Source organism: Cryptomeria japonica, chromosome 3 (assembly GCF_030272615.1).
Source record: "Cryptomeria japonica chromosome 3, Sugi_1.0, whole genome shotgun sequence".
Lineage (NCBI taxonomy): Eukaryota > Viridiplantae > Streptophyta > Pinopsida > Cupressales > Cupressaceae > Cryptomeria > Cryptomeria japonica.
Window position 1 is genome coordinate 230,192,580 of NC_081407.1, and position 6,044 is coordinate 230,198,623.

A 6,044-nucleotide genomic window follows, 5' to 3' on the forward strand; every position below is an offset into this window, starting at 1 on the left:
AAAACAGACAATAAACCCTGAACAGAAAAACAAACACTAAACCCTAAATAGAAAAAAACAAACAAGTCCCAAGAGAAATTTGACTATCTTGGTTGATTAACCCTAAACCCTAAATTATAATCTTTAATTAAAACCCTAAACATTTATGTTATCAACCACCTTAAGCATTCACAATGGTGGCTATATTTAGTGTCAGAAATTTTAACGTTTTCATGTCCTAAGCAATTGAGTTGGACACCATGGATTAATGTTCCTTTTATAATTGCTTCACATCAAAAAACCCATCCTTATCCTTCTGCCCCACACCTATATTGGTCACCCAATCAACCTCTATTGTTGGCCCACCATGCCACCTAAAATTCAGCCAAGCATCCACCCAAGCCATCTCTTCCTCTTTGCTTTCTAATCATCTTAATATGAACGCTACCAAGTTCGGCCAAAGAGACCTCTCCACTACATCCCATATTGTACTAACTACTCTTTCCTTATCCTTGAAAACTCGCATGTTCCTTTCTAGCTAGATAGGCCAAATGATGATGATAGGAGTTTAATTCCAAATAAACCACAAGATAGGACTAGACATATTAAATTTCAAATAGTCCAAAATATTAGGGAGATTGTGTGGCATCGTCCATTCAATCCCCCATCTTTGCAAAAATGAATTCCATATTATTTTTGCAAGATGATCATAATCTCACTAATTTCCTTACATAAAACACACTTGAAAGAACCCCAATGCCCCATAAGTTGGAGTAAGTATTATTGGCCATTACATTTAATTTTCAAACTAAAAATTGTGAGATATGCATTATAAGTGTTGTAGACAGGTTGACATGGAAATATCCATAACTAAAATGGTTTTATTATTTTCATTAATAACAAAAGGAAAAATATGCCGAGCTAGATGCATACCAAACTATTCAATTGAATTGGATTTTCAAATTTTGAAGTGATTAATTTGTCCTATCAACCCCGTTAGATTTGATATGTTTGAGTAAATTCAAATCGCAATACCTAATTATAGGCTTGTCAATTACCCTCATCACTCAGTAGTTTTCTTTTATATCTAATTAGATTCTTGGAAAAGAATTAGTTTTAATCATTTAAGTATGCATTCATTAGTTTTAATTATTATTAATTTATTATATATAAAACAACATTAATAATATACATATTAATAATATATTTTTAATAATAATATTAATTAAATATTTACAAATTATATTATATACTATTTTTTATTAATGATCTAATATTTAGATTAATAATTGTGACCAAATAATCAATAGAGAAACCATTTTACAAAAGAATCATAGTTATCCCAAATAATCAAATTTAGATGAGTTATGTATTCTAATATATGACAAATTTTCTTGGATAGGTTTCATTATATAAACCCCACTAAATTACTTAAAAATTTACACGTCTATATAAATTTATTTTGCCAAGTATATATTAAATTAAAAAATTGATTATATATTTATATGTGTATGTATCATTTTACATTTAGAATGAATTGATTCTAAATTTTTTATGATAATTGCTTGTATTTCATTACCAAATGTTTATTCTAATTGATATAATTGATGTACATAATTAAAATATATTTTGAAAATTATTTAATATGTAAATAAAATTTGATCTTAAGTAAATAAATTATTTAATATGATATAATAAATTTCCTCTTAAGTATCACCATCAAAGGGTATGTGATCTTCATCTAGTACAAATGGAATGAAACAATCTACAATAGGATCCTCTAGGAATGGAGAGATGTGAGGGTCTCCATGGATCTCCTAAAGTCTATTCCAAAGTGTGTGGGGGAAATCAATAGCCAATGCAATACACATAGAATCATGATCTTGATAAGTTAGATCAAATCACTCCTACATGGTCAATGATGTTACACCAAGATTATATAATTTCTAGTGTTTCTAGTTTAGGTATGACTCCATACATAAAGGGAAAATGATTACACCACCTTAAAACTTATCAAGATGCCATTTTACAAAATAATCATAGTTATGCCTTTCTAATTTTACCATAAAAGGATGAATAGAGAAACCTATGATACCTCCTCAAATAAAACCTTAAAAGATCAATAAAATCAATACATATAAAACATATCAAACAAATTCATCTCATGTAAGACGGTCATTTTCAAGTGCCAAGATGTCCAAATAAATGACTAGAATGTGAAATCACAAAAAATGGTCATTTATTCAAGCTTCAACTTAGTGTAGTACTACTAGTTGCAATCACTAAATCATCCAATGATTCTAGAAAAGAACACAACAAAGTAGTACATGTATTGACAAGTTCATAGATATAACTTATGACTTTAACTTATGATTCTTTTTATGATTTTGATGGAACTTATAAGTTAATTCATCTTTAGATGTTAAAAAGTATTGTTTGAATTGCATGGGCATTATGATGTTTTATTTTGTAGAATTCTTCTTATACTTTGATTTAAGTGGATAATATTTCTTAAATGATGCTTATTATTACCCACCTATTTTAATTTTTTAATTTTTTAATTTGTCTTAACTTACTTCTTTCTTAATTAACTCACTTCCTCTCTCTTACATCACAACCTTTTTAAAACTATTTCTCTAATCCATTTTTCCAACCTTTATAAAACTATTTCTCTCATCCATCTTTCCAACCTTTAAAAAACTATTTCTCTAATCCATCTTTCCATTGGATCATTGAGTGTGATCCTAAACAATGAAAAAACATACACAAATTTTATCAAAAAAATGTAATTCTAATAATAATAATTCATATATAAGTTGAATTAAATAAATCAATAAACTATAAATTTAATTTTATCTTTTTAATAATTCTCATTTTGTAATCTTTTTAATTTGTTTTTATTGCAATTTTCAATATTATAGTAAAATCTTAGCTTTAATGGTTTTGATATAATTAATTTTTATTTTTAATATTTTATTTAAAATATATTTCCATGTTCAAGTTTCTAATAATTTTTTATTTGTTAATATTAAATTTATATTCAGTTAATGTTAATGTTGTATGTAATATATTAATTATATTTTCGAGATACATATTTTACTAATATTTCAATTTTAATATCAAAAAATTAATTTGATTATTTGTCACATTAATAAGTTTATTTTTTAACTATTAGATTTTTAAATTATTTTTTTTCTTTTTTATATATATTTTGACTATGCAATTAGTTTATTCTATTTTAATTTCTAATTTATATTTAAGTTTGAAATTTATTTTAATTATTTGTATCTTTTATGAAATTATAGGTCGTATGGTGTTGTTATGGGTCGTATGGTGTCCTAAGGGGTCATATGGCATCCTATGACCCCTTAGGAAACCATATGGTGTTGTTATGGGTCGTATGGTGTCTTAAGGGGTCATAAGGTGTCCTAAGGGGTCATAGGACAACATATGACCTCTTAGGAAACAATATGACCTCTAACGACACCTAAGGGGTCATATGGTGGGCTAATAAAATGATATATTATATAAAGTTATGAATAAAACATCATACGATAGAACATCGATAGTTTAGTTTTGATATATCTAAGTTAGACCATTGTCAGCATAAGAGAGACTCCAAGCGAACATACAACGAGGCTTCACTAAAAAGCAAGTGCAAGAACTTGATCTAACCCTAAGAGTATTGCCTTTCTAAAACATATGATGCTCTTAAATTTGCAAGGCTATAGGACTGATCTCGATTGTGACTATAGGAATTACACCCTTGATTTCTTTCATGGGTATGTACCCTTCCAGGCCTTTTGACAAGTGATGATCATCATATACTACCACTGCCATGCTTACAACAAACTTCAATTTCTTTAGATGACAGGCATTGTGCAATAGCATGGGAACTCTTGCATACCCACCACTATCATTCTCTATGATATCATTTTTGTTACTCTCCCTCTTTCTCTTCCTACCAGTTGTTTCCTTTTGAAAAACATATTGCAGGTAGTCTGACTCATCATTTTGCTTTGTTGACACTATTTTCCACATATGCTATGCTCATTAAAAACACATTCAAGAAGAATATTGTTGTAGGTTTCCTTGTTTGTCATGGTAATGCACCCATGGTTCAATTTCAGACCCTTCTTCCTCCTATTCAATATACACACAAATTATTCATCAGTCAATTTTCTTAGGAGAGCACACGTGATAAAAATCAAAGAGGAAGTTGCAGACAAGAAATAAATTCACTTACTTCTATAGAAGTGTAGACACAATTGTAGTTGGGTATGGAGGGAGGTAGGGACAGAAGAACAGAGAAAGGGATGGGGTATGGAGGAAGGGAGAAGGGGAGAGAGGGGGAGAGGGGGAGAGGGAGAGGGAGAGGGAGAGGGAGAGAGAGAGAGAGAGAGGGAGAGAAAGAGAGGCACCTTGTACGCGCTTGAGAGGGGGAGACAATACACTTATATATGTGTGTATATATATACTCAATATATTATATATATCATATTACACACACTCCTAAATTCTAAACAAACGTAGTGTGTACGTGTACGCGTTGTTTATAGTTAAGATAGAGCATACGCGCTTCTTACACCATAAGTACCCCATACGCGCTTTTGACTATTTAGGCTTGGAAATAGGCCTGGATGACAAAGCTACGGTTTGGAAGTTTTATTTCCCTCCATTTCCCTCCTTTTTGACGTGTTTTATTTTGTCAACTTGGTTTCTCGACTTTGTCATCATCAGGTTTACACTTCATCAAGTGGGTATTTCTAAAATTGCCACCATATTTTCACCCATCTTCTGAGCTTTCTAACCATATAATTTTTTAAAAATTTGAACAACAATAACATATTATTATTGAATTTCTTTTACCAGTGTCTCCATAGTTCTCACAAACATAGGCGCACCATTTCTTTAATAACTTTTGATATACTTATCCAAATTTAAAAAACTTTATATATTATTGTAGTGCACTTGATTCTTTACAATTAAAAAAAAAATGTATTTTCGATTTGTTTAGTGCAACTTATTCTTTGCACACGAACAAGTGCCTAATTTTTAGGATGTGCTTGATTGGAAAAATCACAAAAAATCAAATACTTAGCAAAAAATTACAAACAAATACACATCTTCTAGTGCTCACTCTTAACTATCTTTCTCCCAAAGGATTTGTCAAAATACTAAATCTAACTATGAATTTTTTGATGCACACATCAGGCACTATGTTATGTTTTTCAGAAAAAATCAAGGTCTGTTTTTCATGCACGAAGGATTTGACCCCCTTAATCTTATCCAATTCTGAAAAATTTTAGTAGTTTGGAAACTAGATTTAGAGTAATACAATATTTGTTCTTTGATTATCTTCATATCTTGAGTGGATGACTTTCAAATTTTGCCTCCAAGATCAGGTTCACCTGATTTTAGGAAAAAAGTGTCCACTTATACCCCCCATTTTGACCACCATCTTTGTGCACTTACCCTATATCTCCTTATATCTCTATCACTCTATCACACCATTTATCTCTCTCTATGTCTCTCCCTCTATCTTTATATGTCCCTTTACCTCTCGTTATCTCTCTATTTTTCTCCCTCTTCCTCTTTCCATCTATTATCCTCTCTTCCCCTCCATCTGTAGCCATATCTCCCCTTGTCCATCCATCTCTCTCTCTCTCTCTCTCTCTCTAGACCTTTGTTTGTCTATCTCACATATTTTCTTTTTATCTCTCCATCTATCTCATCATCTCTCTATCTCTCTATACTCTTATATCTCACTCTTTGTCCATGTCTATGTATTACTCCATATCTCTATTTTTTTAATCTTTCTACCCTTCTCTTGTTCTCTTGTCTCTCTCTCTCTCTGTCTTTATATTTCTCTTTCCTCTCCCTTTCTCTCAATATCCTTCTCTCCATGTCCCTCTCCTCCATCTCCTTATCCATCTCTATCTCCATCTTTATCTCCTTATCTCTCTTGCTTGTACCTCCTTTATCTCTCCCTTTCTCCCTATTGCAAACATTACATCAGCCTGTTTGTAATGGAGCTTAACTCTCTTCCTAATTTAGAGGTTTTG